This window comes from Cupressus sempervirens, chromosome 3, assembly GCF_028749045.1.
Source record: "Cupressus sempervirens isolate cs-2001-9-10 chromosome 3, ASM2874904v1, whole genome shotgun sequence".
NCBI classification, from domain to species: Eukaryota; Viridiplantae; Streptophyta; class Pinopsida; order Cupressales; family Cupressaceae; genus Cupressus; species Cupressus sempervirens.
Genome location: NC_143120.1, coordinates 627,685,284 through 627,711,769, shown reverse-complemented (window position 1 = coordinate 627,711,769; position 26,486 = coordinate 627,685,284). Strand labels below are relative to the sequence as shown.

General features: G+C 34.5%; 1 pseudogene across 1 annotated transcript in view; it reads right to left on the bottom strand.

Annotated features, from left to right (window-relative positions):
- LOC149568245 (kihadalactone A synthase LFS-like) overlaps positions 1 to 21,870 on the bottom strand; it is a 126,819-nt pseudogene extending 104,949 nt beyond the window's left edge. Inside the window, exons 1-4 of the transcript XR_016362529.1 lie at positions 21,573 to 21,870; positions 21,300 to 21,495; positions 13,047 to 13,145; positions 12,709 to 12,760 (exon numbers count right to left, since the gene is read on the bottom strand). The product of XR_016362529.1 is annotated as a kihadalactone A synthase LFS-like (transcript). The remainder of the gene's footprint in view (positions 1 to 12,708; positions 12,761 to 13,046; positions 13,146 to 21,299; positions 21,496 to 21,572) is intronic.
- Positions 21,871 to 26,486: the final 4,616 nt, after the last annotated feature.

The window sequence follows — 26,486 nt, the reverse complement described above, 5'->3', positions numbered from 1 at the left end:
ATTGGGATTCTCCACATCCTATAACTCTCTTCCCAATATTGTTCTAAGGATAAAATCATCACGGGCCTCATCATGACCCATGTCATTCTCTTATTTGAACTCCTCTCCTCAACTGTTATCCGTTACTCGCCTTCACTTTTGCTTGCAGCTTTTTGCTCTCAATCACTCACAACTCCACACGCTGCAACAACCCTTTCAAACTTTCTACAACCCCTTCTGGCTTTCATATGCAAATCTCTCAGTCAGCAATCTGTCTACGACTCTGCTCAACTCCATTCTTCACCCTCAGGTCCTAGTGTAGACTACCTCACATTTGGTGACCTATCCCCACACTCAAGACAGCTAGCTTTGATACCATTTGATGTAGGAGAAAAAACACACCCCCACCCTTTCCATACAAATTCATTAACCAAAACAAAAACCTGGAAGAGAGATTCTATATATGTTACCTTTTTAAAACTTTGATTGCAATAAGAAATATGGCTTTAATCTTATCAAATCTGAAGACACAATATTGCACTGTTCACTAACCTCCTCTTCACTAGTGTTGTCTTTTAATCTCTCCTTCTCATGTTGATGTTCCTACATAAGGTCTATTTTTTCATTCTCCCTCATTCCTCCATTATACTCTATGAGTTACTTCAGTCTTCTCTGTGCTACCCTCTTATCTTTTGTCTTGTCCCTCTATTTTCTTTTCAGCGTTGTTCCCTCTCCAACTCTTCCACTTTTCTTACCACACAACTTTTCCCATGTGGCCGTTTCACTCCTACCTTCCATCATGCCCGTTTTCTCTTCTTGCTAATTTTCATTGCAGTGTAAAGCTATAATTTGTTTTACATTATCTCAATGACTCGATATTCTTCCAAAAATTTCCCCCTAAATTCTATCTTCCACAATACAGAATGGCATTTTTAAAATTCGCAATGAAAGTTTTCAATAATATCAATTATCAAATGACTAAAGTGCTTTGAAATCTGCATTATTCCTTCAATCCTTTCTATTGGGCCATTTCAATTATTTCCTGAACCACCCCCCTTTCCTGATCCTATAGCATTAAGAGGTAACTACCAAGCATCTCAAAGATTCAAAATTTTGGCGTTTTGCCTACCAATTTGGTTTTCTTGAATGTATCAAAAGCCTATTCAAAAAATCCATGTTAAGTTTTTAGTTGCAGTCAGATTGATTCGATCATGAGATACATTGTTGATGGTAAATTATATATATATATATATATATATATATATATATATATATATATATGGTTATTTATATAATTAATATATTAACTAATGATGATTAACTATAGAGACATGTCTCCTCCTCTCATATTTATGAGTCTTCATATCTGCATTTGGAAGACATCATTTACATTGGCAATGCTAGTACAATTGCAGAAAACGATCCATGTTACTCAACATGGTATCAGAGTCAACTACAAATGTATAAACAAAGATAAAAGAATGCATTTTTTAAAAGAAGGGTGAACACGAAAGTTTTTGACCCTTTAGTATTGAAGGTACAAGGCATACTGTCAATGTGACAAGCATTGGAAGGTCCGCATACAATAAAGACATGTGGAGAAACAATGACCAAACTGTGAGGAAAATAAGTATGAAAAGAAGACAGGAATATATAAAAAGATTCATGCTCTAATTCTTAGTAAACATTGAAGAAGAGTTTGTCCATTTAATGGGGCTAAAAGTCTTGAACTGTTGTTAGTTGTCTGACAGTCCAATGATATTTTAGAAAGCTTTTGTGTAACTGTTTGTTTGAGGAGCTGCTGGAAAAATCGTCGAAATTTTGTTGTTTTTTAATCATTCTAATACTATTGACAAGCCATCAATTTACTGAGGCAAAATAATAACTGATAAGGAAAACTTTCAAGACATAATGACTGGCCACGACTAATTGATATCAGCGGCTTGTGCATTGGATTAGTGAGAGATATTGTATAGGAGAATACATGGAAAGAAAGGGCAACTAATGAAAATGTGATAAGTATTAGAAAAAGAAAAATCAATCCATTGACAACATAGAGAGAAACATTTTGCGTCTTAGTAAAAGTACAAATGGTTCTACGTAAAAAGTTACAGGTTTATCCATGAAAGAAATAACTTTTGACATAATCAACATTGATCAGAACAAAGTTCAAGTCTTAGACATAAGTACAAAATAGGACAATACAAATGTCTCCAGACTAATAAAAGATTATATTCAATTTGAACAAATTATTAAGGCCTGCAAGAATATATAGTAGGAGTAATTCAGAACGAAGAGAGGATGATTTCTGTAGAAATCTGTGGATTGCAGAAACAACAACCTTACCTTATCTTTATTATTATTTCTTTGTGTACTTCATCTTTAGCGAGAAGTCCTATCAAACTCTAGAGTGAAATAAGAAAAAAATTGGGAGGTCATAATTTTATTTTTTAAATCTAATAAACTTACAAAGGATGTGGATCAGTACACAAGGAAATAACTAGGTGGAGAAAACAACATGAATAGCTATCATAAGCCAGCAAGGGTAAAATGCAGTCAATAGCAATATCGGTCACATTGAAATAGTAACTAAGATCAAGAGTAGTACAGTCAGTGTTGACTTTAAGGTAAGGAGGTAACTAGAACAAGAGGCTCAACATTGATTAAGTGGAAACTTTGGGCCATTGCATAAAGCGATTGAAAGTGAGCCTCAAAGAAATGTGATTTCATTATATGCAATTATCAAGGTTTGCGCAAGGTTTGTATGTGGTGCATATAACATGTCAACGTTTTGCACAATGTCAAACTGGGAGGAGTTTATGCCAATATGAAAGATGAACATAAAATATACATTTGGAGGATAATATAATGAGTCACATCCCCGAAAGATTCTATGATAGGGTTGTAACACTAGTTCTCCAGGAGTACAGCCTGAAATCAAAAGTAGCAACCAAAAGGCAATAAACAAGAGTAAATATTTGTGTGATCTATAACCAATATCATGTGCCTTAGTCTGCCAAGTACAGCTAGACCAATATATTATTGTTGATAATAAGAGCAATGGAAAAATATTGTAATAAAGGTTTATTTCATACTCTATAGAAGGATTATGATAACCGAGCCACCATAAATCGATAGAAATATAATTCATATTAAAGGAAATGGTGATTAGTTTTGATGATTCAACCAATGTATTATTAAAAAAATTGTCATTACTATTAATGCCACCATGGAAGGAGTTAAGTGGGCTCTGCCAGCGTGGACAGGCCTGTCTTAATCAAGGGGCAATATCATTAAGATCAGAACTGTTATAGGTAATAAGCATGCAGATACCAAAGAGAGGCCCACATTACCGAGTAAGAGGTTTGGAAAATGGGTGGTCAACTACAAAGGGCCTATGACATTGGATAAGGTGCAGATCGGGCATTGCAAACAGTCACGCATCATTTTACCACATCAAGATCATAAGGATCGGTCACCAACCAACCAAGCGAGTTTGAGATTTTGAGGGAGCCAAACATTTCATTAGAGGCAACCTTGAAAGAGAGGGAGCAAATAGAGGAATGCCATGTCCCCAAATTTTAATGTAATAATTTAATTTAATTAATTAATTAATTGGTCCCAGAATTTAAATAATATAACCAAAGTAACAAGAATCGGAATCGGATCGGAATCGGCAAGGCCGAATCAAATCGTGAATCGGCCATGAATCGGAATCGAATCGGCCATGAATCGGAAAATTTAAAAAACCCTTGAAATTTAGTGAGTAACTTATTTCATAAACCCTTTATTGCTGATTCGATTCACCGATTCACAAAAAATCGTTTGGCTTGAATCGAATCGCCAAATCGCGTGAATCGCATGAATCGCCGTGATTCTTGGAACTATGAATATAACAAAAGGATCTTTAATTAGTTACTTTAATTAATTAATATAGGGCCAAGTTAATAATATTTATATTTTGCGGTTCTAATTGATTTAGTATATCTCAGATCCATTTTCATTTTAATTGTTTCTGTAGGTGTTGTCGTTGGCTATTTTTGTAAATTCTCGGGAGTTCCTCTGAAGGGTTTTTAAGCACGGCATGTAGGTAGTAACTTTGTCATGTGATTTAAATTTAATTTCTTTGTTGTATTTCCGGAAGCTGGAGTCTGAAGGAGTTCATTCGCAGTTTCAAAGGTGGAAGATCCTCCCTATTCTGCTTGTACAGTTTCAGTGGTCCAACTCCACCCTATTCTGTCATATGAAATATCACTCAGATATTTCATTTGTGTGCCATATCTGTCTGTTGGGGGTTTCGCCCATATTTCATAGTGAGTGCTGAATTTATTAATCATCTTCGTGGAACAATCGATCTTGGTGTCGCCACTACGGGGCATTTTATTATATCTTTCTATTCAATAAGTTATGTCATCATGGTATGAATTAAGAGTAATTTGAGCATTTGGGAATAATATATTTATTGTGGTTGGCATTGTACAATTCTATTGTTTGTTTGGGTAGAACTTACTTGTGTGTGGCAAAGGCAAATATAATTCCCGAAGCGTCAAGATCTGGAAGTCCACATAATAGATGATATTGTTCCTGTAGCATAACCATCGTACAATAGACTCTTGATGTCATATTGCACCAATCCCAACATTCCTCATGCCACCGTACACCATATCCTTGCCTCACTAAACATTCCCATATTATGCACTTTTGCACCCCATCTACACCTTACGGCATTCCTACCTTGCCCCTCATCGTACACCATCATTTCCCTCCACCGTACAACTAATTGAGATCACCATACATTGTGTAAGGTTGGTACCCCACTCCGCACACTCCCTCAACTCTGTGTACGGCTCATATTGCCACCATACGGAGATCTATCACTACCATATGGACATACGTTATCACCGTACGGGCATCTTTGGTTGTCATACAGTTCCTGCTACTCCCAAACAAACCTTGATACAAAGATTAAGGAATTCTTCCTCCTAAGGGCATCAGGAACATTAGAGTTGTAATAGAGCTAGTGATCTTGACAGCCTATTGGGATGATTGAGAGAATTTCAAATTTGGATCACACTATGGCGCCAAACAATGATGGAGTGGGGTGGTTGAAGGCACTACAAAAGATTGGTAAAGAGCTTAGCGAGGGTGTTGATCTTCCATTAGATATATTGGAAGTATGTTTGTGTAAGGTGAATCAATTACCTTCAAGAATTATATAGAGAATCCTCTCACCAATTAAGGATGCCTTAAGTCAACCTAGGCTTTTGAGACACCATGACAAGGAAAAAAGGTTGGCAAATGCAGCATGTCTCACTAAGGTCTTGAGAATTTCGGCTCCTAAAGCACCGTATGATGATAACATCATGATAGAGATATTACATTTGATAGTTGACAACTTTAGAAGTCTTGATGACTTCAGTAATGACCTGTGTTTCCACAGGGACGTGTCCCCTATGCTTTTAGGCTTGTACCCATCCTGGGGATGAAACGGGGATGCGGGGATGGATTTTTGCCATCCTTGAAGCTATCCCCTTTTTGCCAAATTTGGAAACATCCCCGAAATGGCAAAAAAAATTGGGCAGGAAACTTGGGGACGGTCAGCAGTGCAGTACCAGGAACAACTTTGTCGTCCCCTATCTATCCCTGCTAGTTGAGTAAAGGCAAAACAATAAATTTTGTTTTTTTGTGTAGGTCCATAGTTGTCTGAAAGACATAATAAAAATGTGCAAACCATATTTGTCCATTAAAACACTAACTCTTCTACTCATTTCAAGATATAATGTACTTGCTAAGAGGGGGAAAAAAACATAGAACAATACCAGTAGCAACAGTGAGGAAAGATTGCATTTAGTATTTCTATTTACTACTTACTATTTTAGTTGCACTTCTCTTTATTCCATTTTGATTTCATGCATAATACTTGGAGACTTTAGAAATTTTGATTTTACTATGTATGTATGTGATATGTTATAATGGAGGTACTTAGTATTTGTCATTTGATAATTTTCCATGTATTGATCTTCTAAAATGTCTATGGTGAATGGTTTATCAATGAAATGATATGCATACTTGAATTTTGTATCTCTGTATAAAAAAATTCCCTATGTTTTTAATCGTCGTCCCCTAAGGTCCCGTCCTATAAATTTTGGCTTTGACCCGTCCCCATACTGAAAACACGTCCTCGTCCCCTAAAATGTCCTTGTCCCGAAAACTCTGTGGAGCATGGATAATGACCCTTTTGGTAGAAGATCTACAATATTGGAGAAATGTGCAAATGTCAAAGTAAGTGACCTCCTCTTAGATCTCGAATTGCAAAATTTGGTCCATAATATGTTTCATCACTTCTTAGTCACCATCAAGGAAGATCATGATACTAAGATTTCAGTTTCTATGGAGAGTCTTATGATTTTTGTGCATTGAAGAGATGGATGAAATATCCCAACCCATTGCATTTATGCTATTGGTTGTTCATAATCTAGAATGTGTCCCCTCTGTAGCAGCCTGTAGATTGGTCAGTAATGTTTTCAAGCATTGTGAAGAAAAACTAATATCTCATTTGCACAAGTGGGAGAAAATGGATGACAACGATAAGGGTGATGCATTATGTGAGGAGAATGAAGGCTTGATTGCAGAGTTGCTCCAAGAGAATTCGCTAAATCTTTCTACTACACCAACATGGGGAGAACACCTAAAAAATGATGTTACTTGCATAGATCTTGTGAAGACAAGGACGGATCAAGTTGTGCCCATCACCGAAGTTGTGCGCCCCTATCTCTCATGGAGATTCTATTAGTTGCCAAGGTTGTATCGTCACCAAGGTCGTGTTTGTTGCCGAGGTCGTGTGTCTATCACTGAAGCTATGTCCATCATCATGGTCATGTCCGTCACCAAGGTTGTATGTCTATCACTACGGGTGTATCCATCACCATATCGTGTTTGTTGTCGTCACCATCGTTGTGTCAATCACCATAGTTGTGTCTATTTTTGTCACCGTCACCATGCCCGTTGCAATGTCCATCACCATCACTGTTATTGTGTCTGTTGTTATCACTGTCACCATGTCCATCATCATCATTGTGTCCGTTGTCATCATCGCCACCGTGTCCGTTGTTGAGTCCATCGTCATGTTTCCCACCGTCGTTGTCTCTATCACCATCATTGTGTCTATGTTTGACATCGAGTTTGTGTCTATCACCGTAGTTGTACCCATTGTCATCATGGTTGTCTCTGTCATCATTGTGCGTCCTTCATTGTAGCTATGTATGTCGTCATTGAGACGTTGCTCGTTTTCGAGACTCTATCCATTGTCGAGGCTTCAACTGGGGTTTTGTGTGCTACTGAGGTTTTATCTACAGCTGAAATTTTGTTTTCTGTTGAGGTACTCTCCATCAAGGCTTTCTCTGCAAAGGCTCCCTTCACTGAGGTACTCATGGTCAGGGTTCCCTTCGCTAAGTTACTCTCCGTCGAGGTTCCCTTTACTGAGGTACTCTTTGTCGAGGCTTCCATCATTGTGACACCCTTCACCAAGGTTCCTGTCACTGAGGTACTCACAGCCGAGCCCCCCTTCGTCAACATTCTCACCACCAAGGCTCTCTTTGTCGATGTTTCATCTCTCAGGAATATAATAGTGGTTGTTGTGATCGTGCCAGTGGCTAGGTTTGTGCCAACATCGGCGTCTGTGTATGACCATAACCAAAGAGAATTTTGAACATAATGACGTGAAAGATTTCCTCAATTTGCATCATTGGGATCATGTTGAAGGGCGTGAAAATGTTTATATCAGAGTGGCGCAACGGACACCTAACGACAGTGTGGTACAAGGGAGGTTTGATGACAATTTGCTCATCTCGCCTACATGCTTGGTTTGGGATCCTGGTGCTGACAACAAAACCAATGTTGAAGTGAACCCCCATAATGCTCTCAATGTGTGGGATGAAAGAAAGGCTGCTAATCTATAGAAAAGCATGGATAATAATCTGGAATCACATAAATAAAATCATGAACCTAGATAATGGGGCAAAGGTTATTTATAGGAACAATTACTACCATCGATTGATGATGGAGTCTATCCTCCAACCGTGCTCAAGGCATGTATAACTGCAATCTTTCCGTGTGAGGGTCTTTTGCGCGAGAGAAACAGGGTCTACCTAACTTATGAGTTTCCAAAAGAGATTGGTGAACATGATGACATCGATGTATTTTATGATTGGCATCTTTGGGATCCTGGTGACTCGGGACACGACAATATTTATATTAGAGTGATGCAACGAAAGTTCGATGGCAATGTGGTGCTGCAAGAATTGATGTCATTTCACTCATCTCATCTGCATATTTGATTTGGGACCCTGGAGTTGTTGGTGTTTCGTCTAATGACGGATTGCTTGAGGGCAAGCAATCTTTGGGTAGCGAAAATTTGTCATGTCCCCAAATTTTACTGTAATAATTTAATTTAATTAATTAATTGGTCCCATAATTTAAATAATATAATAAAAGGACCTTTAATTAGTTACTTTAATTAATTAATATTGGGCCCAAGTTAATAATATTTGTATTTTGTGGTTCCAATTGATTTAGTATATTTTGGACACATTTTTATTTTAATTGTTTCCGTAGGTGTTGCTATCGGCTATCTTTGTAAACCCTTGGGAGTTCCTTTGAATGGTTGGTATTTAAGCACAACATGTAGGTAGTAGTTATCATGTGATTTGGATTTAATTTATTTGTTGTATTTCCGGAAGCTGGAGATTAAAGGAGTTCATTTGCAGTTTCTGAGGTGGAAGATCCTCCCTATTCTGCTTGTGCAGTTTCGGTGGTCCTATTCCACCCTATTCTGTCGAAGGAAATATCACTAAGTTATTTTATTTGTGCACCATATCTATCCGTTGGGTGTTTTGCCCATATTTCACAATGCATGTCAATTTTGTTAATCTTCGTAGAACAATCAATCATGGTGTCACCACTCCAAGGCATTTTATTATATCTTGTTATTCAATGATTATGTTATGCCATCATTGTATGAATTGAGAGTAATTTGAGCATTCTGGAATAATATATTTATTGTGGTTGGCATTGTACATTCTATTGTTTGTTTGGGTAGAACTTAATTGTGTGTGGCAAAGAAAAATATAATTCCCTAAGCGTCAAGATCTGGAAGTCCACATAATAGACTATTGTTCCTGCAGCATAATCACTGTACAATAGACTCTTGATGCCATATTACACCAATCCCAACACTCCTCATGCCATCGTATGCCATATCCTTGGCTCACTAAACATTCCCATATTCTGCACTATTGCACCCGATCTACACCTTACAGCATTCCTACCTTGCCGCTCACCATACACCATCCTTTCCCTCCACCGTATGACTAATGGAGATCACTGTACATTGTGTTCAACACACTCCTCCCTTGCCATACGAAAAAATTCTGTCCATTGCACCGTACGACAACCCTTCTCCCACTTTGTAACTCACCGTACAGGCCACCACTTGCTTCTACTGTATGAAGAACTTACCATAAGTTTGCTACCCCACTTCGCACACTCACTCAACTCCTACATATGGCTCATATTACCACTGTACGAAGGTCTATCACTACCTTACGGACATACCCTGTCACCGTATGGGCATCTGTGGTTGTCATAAAACTCCAATTGCTCCCAAACAAACCTTGATATGAAGATTAAGGAATTCTTCCTCCTAATGGCATCGCAAGAATTAAGTGGTGTAATTCTACCTCCTACGGGCATCGGGAACATTACAAGGAAACATGTATTCTGAAAAGTAAAACATATACAATCTTTTTTAAACCAATGCAAACCCTACTACATATCAAAGTGAAAGGTGAGAAATATTCTACAAGGAAGTTGCAAGGACCCTCTTGAAATTAGGAAATCATATAAAATCAAAGCAACTGTATAGAGGGAGCTTTACATACTCACACCAAGGAGATGATGATATGAGGAATAATAGCAATGATGAATCATTCATGGAAGCAAAACTTCAATACATTCCTCAAGATACAAATTGCATAGAACAAAACTATCACTCATGAGAACTAAGTATCGCTAAATAGATACTATCACACAACAATGTTGATGGAATGAGTGGGAATTTTACATTGTGGGGGGAATAATAACCAATGTTTCATTCTCATTATTTGACAAATGTTTATACAAAAACATCATCTTATTTGATGCATATGGACCTTCATTGGAGCAACCTATATAAGGAACATTAATGTGCAAATAAGTATTTATTATCCTTGAGTATTATATTTACTTGCTTATTGTAGTCTCTGTCTTATTTGTTATTCTACACATACTATAAGAGTTACTTGCCTTGATCTTTTCCTTTGTATTTGGAGATGATCTTGCAGGAAAAGAAACATAGCACATAAGGTAGCTTATAACAGTAGCTTAAAAGAAGTTGTGATCGAGCTAGATAAAGTGAGGCTCTTGAAGCAAATATCTTTGATGATTGAGATTATGAGTATCCTTCTACATTAAGATGGAGTATGACACTTCTTCGAAGGCAACGCAGGAGTTTAGAAGATTAATACTCAAATGGAGTCTAGAAATACATGTGTGACTGGATGATTTTGATGGGCCTACTCTTGAGTGCATCATGAGGAAGTATTGACTTATCACTAGAAAATTGGAAGATTGATATCAGATTCAAAGTGAGTCTGACAAGAATCCTTAGGGGAAGAGAGACTCTAAGGGAATAACTACTAGACCTGACTTCCTAGGATCATTGTTTAGAGAGAGAATTTTGAGATGCAATCCTTTTTTAATGATATCTTCTCTATGAGGAGAAGTTCTAAGTGAAATTCCTTGTAATGCATTATTCTCTGTGAGAGAGAATTGAGGTGAAAGCCTTTGTATCACCCTCTGACTTGGTTCATGGTGGTTATTATTTCGCATATGATATGTAATGAAAGTTGACGATCTTTCATTGAAATAAATGAACAGAAGGTAACCATTGTAAGGTGACAATCTTATAAATGGTAGACCTATTATCATGAAAAACTTCATTAAGTTGTCCCAAAGTGTTGGAAGTCGTGATAACGAACGTATCATGATCAAACTTCATTAAGTTGTTGTCTCAGAGTGCCAGAGATCATGATACTTGTCATGAGAGAGACAATGACATTGTGATTTCTTGTTATTTGATAGACTATATTAAATTGTTGTCCTGGAGTGCTGAAAGTTGGATAACTCATATCCTTCTAGGATATAACATATTCTTTTGGTAGGCATCAAGGATTTGATGCCAATGCACATACCAAAAGAATATACGTATGACGAATATCATATGATTAATATTTCTTGTTGAATCATATTTAGGATTTTATTGAAAGATAACATCTAAGTTGATCGATTTTTGTTGATATCCTTAAATGTGTCATTCCAGGAATATCGTACTAAGATGATATCTCTTCATATACTCAAGAGCATAATGTGTTCTATATCAATCCTCCCTAACTAAGAGGGAGTGTTAAATTTTTAGTTGCAGTCAAATTGATTCGATCATGAGATACATTGTTAATGGTAAACCATCATTAGATAAATATTCTTTTTTTTATATATATATGGTTATTTATATATTATTATATATATAATATATTTTATACATACGGTTATTTATATAATTAATATATTAACTAATGATGATTAACTATAGAGACATGTCTCCTCTCATATTTATGAGTCTTCAAATCTGTGTTTAGAAGATATCAATTACATTAGCAATGTTAGTACATTTGCAGAAAACGATCCATGTTACTCAACAATCCATTGTCTGCATATCCTACATTCATTGCATCTTACGAGGTAGTACTTCTTTGAGACAGTTTGTCAACTAGTCTTTGAGACAGTTTGTCAACTAGTTCGTGAGCCATATATGTGCTTCCATATTTTTCTCACCATTTTTTTTTACAACATCTGGCTCTTAAACTCCCAGTTCATAGGTTGGAGGAAGCTGGCAAAGGTGCAGAAATCTTGTAAGTTTCTATAGCCAGATCTACAGATCCATTTTGTGTCGCCATCAAGGTTTTGTTGGCTTCATTTGTGCCTTAAGATGAGAAGTTTGTTGCAATTTGAAGTTGACCATGAAGTGATGCCAAACAAAATCAAAACCAACTAAAACAAATCTAAAGAAGACAAACCAATTTTAATTGATTTTTGTTGATACTGATTGCCAGTCACCCAGGATGCTCCAGCATCACAACCATTCACTACCATGTCACACCTGATTAGAATCTGCCAAATATAAACAAAATATATTCATATATCAAGAACATAATCAGTCCTTTACTCTGAAGTAGAAGCCCAAGCTGTCAGTATATTAAAATGAGAAGTCTCAGCATGTCAACAGGGAAGCCTGTTTGGATTTGGTATGTTTACATAAGAAATTACCTTTTTGTAGCAGTTTTGATATACATATTGTATTAGAAGTTGGTACAGGTTCAATATCAAACCTAGAGTGATTGATTTTGTTCTATGTCTCACAGGGTTTAATTTACGAAGATTTAACCTTTTTGTTTCATTAAGCTACATATGTTTAAGAGACCACGTCAGTACATCGTCCCATTTCCTAAGAAGTGACGATAGTTTATAACTTTATATAGACAATGGACTATAATCAGAATTTGTCTGCCACCAAACTACTGATTCAAATCTTGTTGCACATAATTAACTTTTTTTCTAACAGCATACTCAACTTACAATGCTTCTTGAAAATACTTCTCCATAGTCTGCCTCCAATCAGGTAAAAACTCTGCGTGTGTTTAACATAGTCAGTTAATTGATTTACAAATTAATATGATGAATTGTATGAAGCATGTCCAAATACTTAACATTGATATGAGATGTTTTGCTATTACATGCTAGTGCTACCAATGAAATGGACATGAAGCAAGAATTGGCATCTCTAAATTACCAAACAAAAACCTAGGTTGTTATAATTTGACAAGATTCACTAAGTTATCCATCCTTCACATTTCTTTATAGAACATATATCTCAGAAAGTAGTGATCTCTAATGTTGGAGACTTGGAATATTACCTGCCGAAGGCCAAACATTTGATCCAGTAAATGGCTTTGTTGCTTGAGGATCATCCTTGCCTACTTAAACTCCAATATAATACCCTTCTTTACAATCTCCTATTCACAAACAAGAAAATATTAGGAGATACAAATAAAGATAGGTGGTCAAAATAAGTTAGATTTAACAGAAGTAAAAGCAAGTCCATCAATTTTTGTATCAAGTGAAAAGTAAGTGAACAAAAAACTGTCACACAGAACTTATTGGGCTGCAGGTCAAGGAGATCAATGTTGTCTACTTGTCTGTCCATAAAAAAAAAATGAAAAACCAAATAACACCTTTAATGTAAAGAACCTTGTGAAATTACAAACTGTGATTTCCTAGGCAACAATTAATTTGTTTCCTTTCTATGTATAGGGGTGACGGAGGCACAATGGAGGAGCTTAATACATATGGAATCTTGGATGAAACACAAAAGTATTTTTATATGTATTACAAAATGAATGATGTATTTTTCATTCTGAACTGGGGAAGCTCATGGCACAAGCAAAAACTAGCAATTATTAGTTGCCAGAGATGGTGGTCATTTGTTACTACTCCTTGACCCCTGTGAGTTGAAAATCAAGGTTCAAAATAAGGCATGCTAGTGAAAGGAAATATAACTCTGTGACAAAGGCTTGTGCAAGAGCAAACTTTGGCAAAATGATATGATGGTGGGGGAAATTTAAAGTACCGATGGCTTTAAGTGAAACTCAACATTAGTATTTTCTGATCCATGAACACAGATGTAGCCCCTCAGCCACTTTCATATATCAAAAAAAAATTAAAAATTGATAATAATATTATTTTTAATCATAACTATTATTAATAATATGACTTTTTAATCAAAATTATTGTTAATAAATATACTTTTTAATAAGTACAATAAAATTGTTATTGTTAGTTGATTTTGATTTCAAATTATTTATCTTTAATTAAAAACCAAACATTATTTTATTTTAAAGCTTTTACTATTGTCTAAAAAAAATATTTAAAAATTATTATTATTTATTATCATTAAAAAATTCAAGAGTTAAAAGATTAATAAAAAGAAGTCAATGATTGCAGCAAGTCATAAGCCATGTCTTGTATGAAAAGGGAGAGTGCTTACACAACCAAAGGGATCACTTGCACAACAATGGGATTGCTTGCATGGCCATATGGATAACTTATGCGGCCACAAGGAAGATCATTTTGAAGAAAAGGTAATTTGTCTTCTAATCGTGTGCAACAGCTCCAGTTCTTTAAAGAGATAAAGGAAAAACAACTAATGGCCATGAGGTTAAAAATAGCATTAGAACAATCAACCTTGTCATTTTAACTCGTGCCTGTACAAAACAACTTATTCATACCAAGTGGGAGCCCCCAGTTGATGAGTTCGTTAAACTAAACTTCGATGGGGCATCCAAGGATAATCCGGGTATCTCAGGGCAGGTATGTGTTGCGTGGTCCTGGTTTCTTTCATGCAGGGTGTAGCAAGATCTCATATGGCTCTAATACTATTGCAGAAATCAGGGCTCTCCAGTTAGGGGTAGAATTGGGCCTTGGCTATCAAATGGGGGATTATGAAGATTCATACGGAGGGTAATTCTCAGATTATTCCTTCAGCTCTGGCATCAAAAAAATCAACAAGTTGGGAGATCCAATGCATTCTAACTCAGGTAATTAATCTCTTATCTGAATTTGAAGATTATTAAATTTCGCATTGTTACAAGGAAGCCAATATAGTGGCTGATTGGCTAGCTAATAAAGGGGTCTCAGTAGATCAGGGGTCCTTGGATTGGGGACATGAAGAATTTTTACAGACTCTTGTAAAGGATAATGCTTCTCTTAAGAATCAAAAGGAATTGGAATTCATATCACCTCGTTAAAGCGATTGGGTTGAAAAACAATTGTTAATTTTTGGTCCTTGCAAGCACATACAACAACTCCATTGATGGATTGTGTTTTGTTTTCTTGGGTAATTAAGGTTTACAACAGATTGATGTTTGCTCTCTTGCCTTCACATACACATGTGGGATGCATGTTGTATGGGACAAGTCTCATATTGTGTCTTTGGGTTTTGTGGGCAGACTTTAGGATCTATTTGATTTTCGGGTTCTTCTCTGTTCTTCCAATGCTGGTGATCTAGATTTATGTAAACTTATATAGTACTTGCAAGGATAGGGGGTTTTCTTCCTGCTTCTTTTCCCCTTGAGCCTTTCCGAAGCAGTTTTAACAAAAAGTATAATGGCTTTGTCATTTTTGCCAAAAAATAAAACTTATTCATACCAAATTCAGTTCATTAGTTCATTTCACCTTTTTCTAATTTAAATGCATTCAATTTTATCTATTACAATTCTAATATAAAAAATAAATCCCTTCAAGGATGTATTTGGATGAAGGAAAAAGTGTTACTAAAGGGTTATACAATCTTATATGCATGAGGGCATTGCAAGTCACTTATGCAATCTTAGTTGCCTTGTGTTGGTGTAATTAAATATTACTATTTACACTTTACTTTAGTCTATTTAGGATGATGCATTTACATATTAGTTGTCATGTAGAGACATAGGGATTTGCATTTCTTTTATGCATATGGTGTTGGAGAAATCCACTTGAAGTGGAGATAGTTGTAATCTCACACATCTTTATCTATGAGATCCACCTTTCATGTTCTTTTCACATTATCATCCTCCCACTGCACATGTTGCACATACTTTGTTGTATAGTGGAGGATGATCCACCTTTGGTAGACATGTGATTACAACTTGTCTAGTTGATGGCTTTTCACTTGCATATCTCCTAGTTATCATGTGTTGCCTATATATTCAGGCTGTTACATCCCCTATTTTGTTGATTTTGAAAATTTGATATTTCAAGCTAATCCAAAATGGTTGGTTAAATTAGTTACTCATTTTGATTTCATATGAATGGAAATATTGGTTATTCGTTATTTTCATGTGGAATGTAAGATGTTGGTTATTCATTATGCTATTACATGAATTGGAAATGGTTAGTCAATATGGTTATTAGTTATGATAACTAAACTTCATTTGAAAGATGTGGAAGTATGGTTTCACCATGTTATTTCTTTTTGCAGGAGCGCAGCAAAGGGGGGGAAGCATTGGCAGAGAGGGAATAGGGCACAAGTGCACCAACCTACCACCAAGCTAATAAATATGAGTCTAAACCACCATGGACAAGGAAAAGAAGGCTGGGACAAACTAGACAATGCCAAAGTGTCCACCATGAGCTAACTAGGTCACCAAATGCACATACATAAATCTATTTGCATAGACAAATAAAAAGAGAAAAATTGTTACCTTCTTATATCACTTGGAAGTCTGCTCCATTAGTTGGCAAATTATGCCTTATTATAGATAATATCTATGGTACCTAGGTATATTGTGCATAATTCATTATATATACATATGTATATATGCAGATATCTTGGAGTAACACATATGTGCATACATATATTTTTATTTATTTAATGCTATACATACATGTGTACTCAACTTTATTATATATATCGCATATGTGTGTGTGTGTGTCACATGCAACTCTACTTAGATAATATGAATATTATCTATAATAAAGTGGTTGTTGACAATTGCTAAGAAATTAAAATTACCTCAGATTCGATCAGCCTCTTATATTTTCCTTAAAAAAATTTCAGCCTCAAGATTCTTTTAATATTTTGGCTTGCATTTTTCAAAATTAATCAAGATTGAAACTCATACACTCCACATTGCATATATTTTCAAGCACGTAACTCTTTCTTAATTAGGCTCTATTCCCTTGTAACTGAGCATTGTTCTATAAGATGGTAAATCACAGCCACTCATGGGCTTGTTCTCAAAAATGCGCTTGCAAATCTATGCTTTCGTTGCTATAATTCATATCAGTAAATTTTCATCTTATTAGTGGTGCCAATAGTGGCTAATAATTCTAACATTGGAGCTCACAGCTTGGAATTACAGGATAAACTTTGTTTGCATCACAACCCTGTCAGATTGTATTCTGGAAATACTTTTGTTATTCCTTATTGAGCCTTAAATCTAACTAGTATTGTTTGCAAGTGTACAAGTCATAGGTTTGATGATAAGGTTTATATTTATATCTTGAAATCTCTACCAGTTGGTAATAGATCATTGTGTTATATATTTTATTATTTTCATGATCCAGTTGGCTTAATAATTCATATTGTCCAAGCATGAACGAATGAGAAATGGTCACACTTGTTGAAGATAGTAGCTGCGATAGAGATCTTTATCTCTGGAAATATGAATGTTATTATCATTATTGTCATCTTCAACTGAAAAGGACACTTAAAGTTTAATTTGTAATATTATAAATGTAAATGACATGTGTCATTCACATGCATTGAGGCATGAATATTCGAAGAGTCATATTTAATTATAGGACTTATGAGAAACTCAAGAGACCTTCGGTTAGAATATGAAGAGTCTCTTCTATTGTTATATATTCGCATCATGCGATAAGCATTGTACATTTGAACATTTCATTAACAATAAAGATATTTTATGTTGTGTGGCTGGGTTTTTCCTTTCATTCTCAAAGGGTTTTCCCAGGATATTTCTAGTGTTTTTATCTCTTTAGTATTGCTGATTATTTCATAGTTTTTTGGGCTCTAGTTTCAACAACACTAGCCTTGCACAAAGCCATGTCATTTGCTATAGCTTGTCATTTCAAATAAAATGAGGCTCACAAACTAAAATAAAGAGGAAAATCTATATAAACTATATTCCCCTTGTACAAAGGCATTAATTCATGTCTTTGCGACAAGGAGACATACCCTTGCGATATAATGTCTAATTCTCTTTAAAACCATTTTCTACTCTTATTTCCATTTTTAAACCCTTTTTAAGGCATGGAACTTATTTCTTACATCATCTAGCAAGCCATGAAGGATAGACAGTACACCATGGAACGTCAAGGATGGTCGTGTATGGCTGAGGTGAATGGTGTAGTCTATGCATAATGGATTGTGGGAGCAACCCTCCAAATTAGAAGATAGTATCAATAATAAACTAAAAGAAAGAAAAGTAAACTTAACTCTGAAACTATAAACCTAGTCATCTCATGGCGTGTAGGTCGGGTCATGGCTTGTTTGTCAAATTGAGCAGTGGGTGCTCGAGCACACAATATTCATGTAAATCCTTGGCTAGGGTAGGTTTAGCAGCAAATGATGTTGTTGTGATCACTAGAGGTCAGGATAACTTGTAGTTGGATGGATAGGCTGATAGGAGGTACCATGGCCTAGCCGACTGTGTAATTGACATTCTAACACTAGGATGCTCAGGTGGGAGGACGAGATTCGTGTTCTTGTGCCTTATCCCATGCAGGATAGGGTCATTCTCAGCTGAGGGTGAGTTGGGGATACACTAGGTCCATGGTTGGGTGGTTAAGCCTCTAACAATGCTTCTCCTCTTCACCAATACCAAGACTTGCACAAGATAGAACAAGTTTGCATTCTTAGCTTGATATGAGTTAACGGATATTTGTATTCCCTTTCATGTTTCATTTCAAGTTGAGCTATATGGTTACATTTACTCCTTTCAGTTATATGAAGTGATATCTAAATGTATTAGTCAATGAATGATCTCTCTTTTGTACAATTTAATTGTTATTGTGATTAATTAAAGGAAGTAAATCTCCATTTGTTAGTCAAGGCATTTCACAAGAATCAGTAATCCGTTATAACTATTAATTCCATGCATGTGAATATGTAGATAGCTTATTTTGATTGTTAAAATATAAGGAAACTAAGGGTTAGGAAAATTGGTTGTTGCTCAGGCACATCTATGATGGATTCATCCATTATCATTTGATCATTACTGAATTATTCATTTAATCATATCATTTTGTCTCTCTTGTTTGTGTTATCTACTAAGCTTCCAGATATTGGCATTACATTCATTGCCTTAGGAAAATTCTTACACCTTCTAAATCATCCATCATCTTTGAGAAATAGGCTGTCCTAAAACCATTTGGCTCTAATCGGTATCCTCTATCATGAGATGATCTAAAATAATTTGGATCTTCTCTCAATTTGCCTCCATCTTCTCACTTGTGATGTTGAGTTCACTGGTACCCTACGAATCCACTCTATATTGGGGTATTATAGCAATGGGTAGTGGAATCTAGACACAATCCAATTATGCTCCTATCTGTACAAAACCTCCTTAAACTAATATACACTTTGTATTATAGCTTGTAGGTTTTTGTTAGAGAAGGGTTCTTTCTTCTTCAGAAATGTGTAAGCATGGCCAGACTTGTTTGACCGTCTATGGTAACTTCTAACCCAATTCTTCAATCAATGACCTATCTCCTTAATCTATTTGTTTTTGTCTTTTTGCTATGCTTCAAAAATTGGCACATATTTTATTAAGTGATATAGAAAATTATCACTTCCTTTGGTTTAAGGAACTTGGCCCTAATAATTAGCTTTGTACAGATTTCCTCATGAATACAGACAACCATCTGTCTACTTAACCTCATTTCAAAGCTAAGAATACAATGTTCTAAGTGCTGTGTCCCCCACAAAAGAATTGGGATTCCAATTGGTCTCATGTAGAAGAATATATATGTTGATAAAAATTTACATATTTGCCATTGAATTAGAAAAATAGGTATCACAGAACATTTTAAGTCTGGTGAAATCTGTTGCAAAGTTTCTAGGATGGAGATTGTAGAGAATAAGCGAATATAATTTAAATGGATTTTAAGTTGACAGCAAGAAACAGATATTTAAAGATAGCTAAAGAAAAAGAAAAAGAACTCAAATAAGAGTTTACATTAATGCACACAAGCAAGCTAAATTAATCTGTGGAGTGATTCTTGAACCCCGACCCTTTTGTGTATGCTTTCTTAGTAGTTACATAGATTTATATATAACCACCAGCCTACAGCATATGTATGATGCCTTTGATATATTTATAGTGGGATTCCATGGACGGGCTTATTGTTTGTGTTCTTATTCCACAAGATAAATAAAAGAGCTTCACTATATTTTGGGATTTTAGAAGACTCACAAAATAAGATCTCATCATCAAAATAAGTAACGGACAATCACCAATGCAGAAAGTTCAAATGACTGGATCATCCGATCAACAATCCCTTAGAGTATCTTGGTTTCATGAATGTTAAAATTATTTTATTGTATTCTATATTAATCTATACTCTACCCTCTCTTTCGTCTCAAATGGAAGAATATAACTATGTTCATAAATTCATGTACGTGTTCTTTTTCTACCATCGAGCTAGAAAAACGGGTAGCAAACATTCAATGCCTACTGAAATCCGTTACTCCAAGTCTGTGGAGCATGGAAGGTCTTTGGGGATGAAAAGCACGCCTATGAAAAAAATAAAAAAATCAAATGACATTTCAAATATTTAATATTATTGTCCAATGTACACTAATCCACACAAGCAAGCAAAATTTAGTAAATTGTCGAGTGGTCCTTGGACACAGACCCTTTTGAGTGTGTATTCCTAATAATTATGTAGATTTGTGTATGTTGAGATGTTGCAGAACATGGTTAGCTGGATCGGTCCCAAAACCCAACTGGGTTCTGAACTTGGATGAGCTATATGGACAACCCACCTCAACCAACAGGCAAGCAGTGGATGTGTAATGCCTTTAGTATAGTTGTAGAGGGGTCGCATGGAAGGGGCTATTGCTTCTGTTATTATTTTCCAGCTGATCCCATGGAAAGAAAAAAGAAAATAATTTCAAAATAGAAATAAAAGAGTTTTGTGATCAGAATAAATAGCAGACAGATCAGTGATGTAGAAAGCTAAAAGCTAAGAATATTTCCATTCTCTTTTCTTTTCTACCTGGAAAGTAGGAGCAGCTATATTTATGGATTAGACAAACTTTTTGGTTGTGGCGCAGCGTTTTGAGGAAGTTTTCTTATAAATGATGATTAACTTGTGATGTTTAAAATTAAAATGATTTAGTGACATGTAGAACCCTATAAACCCATAGCAGAGAGGTGAAAATATGTAATTTCCTGAAATTCACCGAGCAGTGCCTGCTGAGAGAAATTGGCATCATGGATCGCTCGTCCATGGGACATCTAAAGCTAAAATGCCTAAATTTAAATTGCTCAAGCTTCAGAAATCTAAAATTTTACTTCATTAAACTTTGTCACGCACAATCTCTAGGTCCATAATAACGCCTCGCTCGATTTAGAACCTAAGAGAAAAACAAGAAGCCAACAAACCTTTAGTCTGTTTTGAAGGATCAAGCTTCTGGTCTTCCAAGGGCGTGTACCCTCTGAAATTCTCGTCCCTAAATACCTTCATCTTCTCTTCCAACGGAAACTCGAAAAACTTGCGGGACTGTTGAAATAAGTCGTCAAAAAGCTCTTGAGGAACGCCATGGTTTATCACATAGAAAAACCCGCTGTCCAAGCAAGTCTGCAACAAGCTCAATTATATCAGTCTGTGGTATAATTAAGAAATTGGAGAAGCAAAAAAGTCAAAAAGTAAAACACCTGTCTGAGTAAGCATGCGGACTTAGCAAGGTCGGGATTGGAGAGATCTATGGTCGTCAAGACCGCAGTGCCCTTAGTTTTATCTAATTCTGAGAGAGCCATTTGCAATTTTAGCTGATATATAAAGCTTTAACAGTCTTTGGAGATCCTCTGCCTCTGTTGCCGCCAAACTTTCAGATTTATAGTAAATTTGTACAGCTCCTACATTTCGTCTGATGCAGCCATCAACCCCCATTGGCCATTGTTCTATGTTTATATTTATTTGACCGTTTTATCAATATATTGAAATTCGACAGGATGTTGATTCGTGTATTTCAATAAATATTTGGAGAAAAGCACGTTCATAAGATTGGACAGAGCGTATATTATATTTTAGAAAGAGTTGTAAGAATTGGGTTATTTATTTGCTCTAATTTATTAGTTTTTTATAAAACAATATGACTTTTAAAATTTATAATTATTATTTTTAACTTAATGATAAAATGGCCTTAAAAATGTCAAATTTATTAGTTTATTTTATTATTAGTTTTGCTATATATATTGGTGCAAGATAATTCCATAATTTCATTAAGTTTGAGGATTTAAGAATTGAAGGCCATTTTTTTAAAATTGGTTAATTTAATTTTGTGAGCTATAGTTTTGCTATATATATATTGGTGCAAGATAATTCGATAATTTCATTAAGGCTCTGTTTGGTTCATAGGATTTGAAAAATTGGGGTTTCTACAAATCTTTGTTTAGCCAAATCAAGATTTTGCAAATCTTCATTCCGATTTTGGGGATTTTGCATGAACTGTTTGTTTCACTAGGAAGATGCATGTGAAGACAAATTTTTATGCTTAAGCTTGGACTTGAAGAAAAATTTCAAAAAGTAGTCCAATCTATTGTTTTACACTCCTTAAAAAACAAAATCAGGTTTTGATTTTCAATTCCTACTTGCTAGTAGGAAGTTGGAAAACCTGGTTTTGAGGTAAAATTGAAAGTCTGGTATGCTAATTCTATTTTTCCAATTTTGAAACAAACACAAACAATTTCAAATCCAGATTTTAAAAGGCCAATTCCTGTCATCTTCTAGGAACCAAACGGACCCCGATAGTTTTAGGATTTAAGAATTGAAGGCTATTTTTTCTTAAATTGGTTAATTTAATTTTGTGTGTTGGTAAGATTTATTAGGTTTTCTATCAAATATAATATAGTTATGTTACATCTATAGAAGAAGTTCTATATAGTTAATTTTATTTTGTGTGTTTTAGCTTATAAATTTAGTTATTAACTATCTGATAGTTTTATATACTATTTATATTTCTTGAGTGCTAGAGATGTGATTTTATAAGGACAATTCTCTCAAATTGTATTCTAACTATTACTTTGATAACATAGTTGGATTGCACATTATTTGATCTAATTATATTTTTTTATAAGATGGCAGAACTTCAACATTCCAATTTGGTCGTATTTTTAGGTTTTCTATTAAAAGTATAATATAGTTATGTTACATTCATAGAAGTACTAGAAAAATAAAATCGTAAAGTATTTCAAATCTAACTTGAATATCTACTACTATCCAATTTTTGCATGCAAATTAAAACACGTTAAAGACAAGACATGGTGTATTTTCTCCTTTTTATAATTCTTGGACAGTATGTGAACTAATAAAATATTATGGCTAAGTCTATTGAATTATGAATTCAAAATAATAGATGTATGTAAGACTAGTAATTCCAAATGTTAAAATGGATGATATGTACTAATTATTTAATATGCAAGTATGGGTGTAAGGTGCAGTAGAAGTGAACAATGTATTATGATGCAACAAGTGTGTAATGAGCAATGTAATTGTTGGTTCCCAAAACTATAAATTGGAAATCCAAGAGCTTTGCTAATTCTCTAGTAAAATTACCCCATCAGTTTTAGCCAACAAATGGGAATGACTTCAATTCCCCTGCACTCTAGGCTTCACTACACCTAAGCAAGTAAACCTTCCTTTAAACCCTTCTGACTTGGTTCAAAACTTTTCTATAGAGAATTTAAAATTTGTGTATTCTTAGTTGGTAACATCCTTTAAAATAAAGTTGAATGCTTGAAACAATTGAATGTTTGTATAAGATTTATCAATATTTGGGATGATGCTTGCAAGGAGGAGATATAGAAAAGAGCTACTAACTTCAACTACAAATCCAATAATTGTATTTCAATGATTCCAATGATTGGTTCCTTATTTCTTTGGTACCACAATTAAGATTATTATGTACAACTTTATGAGACAATAAATATTTAAAAAATCATCAATTGATTACTCATGTGCTCTAGATGCAGAAGACAGATCACCTTATACAATTCAATGCTAGTTCAAAAGGATTCTAACTTCTCTAGTAGGAAGCCCAATTAGGCAGAGACGAGGAAACACATATATATCTTCACATTGTCCCTAAGTATCAAAGAATGAATGCTATGACAAATCTAATATACGAGCATTGTCAAAAATAATCAAATAATCACTTTATTGATTACAAAGGACAAATCAAAAATATGATTTATTTCTTTGCCTTAAATTAGCATAAACAAAGAAGCTTTAATAAATCATTAAAATATAATGTATATCATTTCATATGACAAGCTAGACCTACATCCAATATTCCCCTAATTACAAAATCTAAATATCTTTCATTTAATAAATTTGTATTAGTTCTTTTATATCTTACTTGTTTGAAGTTGTGACTATGAAAAGTCATATCCTAATATCATATGCCCCATCAACTAATGTGGATTTATTTTATAGTCATATCCATTTATCAATTGCAAATCGTCGATTATATCATGTTGGTTCGATAAGATCTATTTTATCCACAATAAATCTTGTTTTAATAGTCGCCAAGGATTTCCTTTGCTTACTCCATTTCTAGAAACATTCACCCATTAGTCATTAAACAATATGAAACATCATAGATGTTCTCTAATATTCATTCATCATTAGATTATCTATCAAACTCCATTTTATGAAATCATTGCATATTGATGAGCCTTGAGACCAATTAAAACTCTCACTCACATGACTTCATTTTTATAGCTAGACTTGGACTTTTCAAATATCAAGTTGTCAATGAGCCTTTGGTCTAATGGTGAAGTTGAATGGCTCATAATGAGCCACTGGGGATCAAGTCTTGTTGACTGCAAGGTTCTGACATCATAAGGGAGGAGTTTGGGATTGTGCCCCACATGATTTTGACAGTGTAGATGCCCCTCAATCCTTGGCTCTAAGCTGAAGAGGTTTTAGGCATGAGTGGGCCCATATCAAATTCCTAAATCATCTACATGATGGCCTTCGTTGGTTGGTAGCTCACAGACTTCATGCCTCGCAATTATGAATCCTCCATCAAAAAATACCAAGTTGGCCATTTCTTGGCATCTCCTCCATCTTCCGTGAATTCCATGCCTTCATTTTCAAATAACTCTGTTCGAGCTTCCAACATAATACTCTATTTTAACTTTCTCCAATTATGTACCTATGTTTTTGTAGATGCACACATGAAGTTGTTGTGCTATGACTTCAAGTCAATAGTCATTTGAACCTATTTATTAGTTCCTGCCAAAGGTAGGATACTATTGCTTTCATTCAGCTCAATTTTTCAATTCAATTGACCAATCAACTCATGGAATTTAAAAGATTAAAACAAACTTCAAATGTTTATATCTTTTTATAATTTTTCATTATTTTATAAATCACATTTTTCATTCATTCTATTGGACCATACTATTTTTGGTAGGGAGAAAATTCAATTTTCTTCAAAAAATACAAATATTTTCTAACAAGTCTATCATGCATTAATGAATGTATTAATTACAACTTTATCCTTTCCACATTTGTCACAAGTTGATTTGATTTTTCATAAATATAATCATTTTATCTTCCACCTCACACCAGTTTGGATAAAAATAAATGTCTAATCAATATTAATTATCACAATCTATTTTTCTTACCAAGTTCAAATATAGAGTTAAATGTTTTATATTTCTTATTTTAAATATATTTATTAGTTTTAAATTGACGTTTATTTTTTCCAAATGTAAAATTTTATTTCTTTAAGTTTACACTATGTCTTGCTAGTATTTTACAATCTTGCTCTAATTTTTTTCATTTTTTTTATTTTACAAATTATAAAATTAATACTACCCCTCAAACTTACTAGATATTTTGGTAGCTTGAATTAAGTAATCAACAATTTATTTTTAAAAACTAAATATTTCAACTTATAATTGAATTGGTAGATATAAGTAGTTCATTCATATAATATAATTTTTATTGCTATTTATATATTTCTTAAAATAATATAATTATTAATATTTTTAAAATTCCCTTCAACTCTTATTACCATTCTACTTTTACTTGTCCTTATAATAACATATCATTCTCTCTTTTAGCTATCTCTTCATATCTTTCCTTTCTATCCATAAATCTTTATTTTCCTTCTAATTATTGGCAAGAACTTTGAAGCGTTGCGTCTCTTTTTATCTATTCTAAATTCTGACAACATATCTAGCAGCATGTTTACTTTGAGAGACCTAACATCACCGTATTTTGATTTAGAGATATGAAAATCAAACTTTGACTTCACAATTTTGGTAATTTTATCGTTGCATAGAACCCATAATCTTGTTTAGTCGATGGATGCATATAAGTGGTTGTATTTTACCGATTGATATGAATCTGAATACATTTTCTATATTAAGTTTATTTAACCTCTCATTTCGAGAATTGAACACAAGATCTTCTTATTACAAAAAGAAGCAGCAACCACTACACTGCAGGCCAATCCCTAATCTGAACACTTTTTGTTTATATTACCATCTCCAATATATATTGATGTCTCATTGGATGTGGCATATTATTAAAAATGTTTATTTGATGTAAATTAC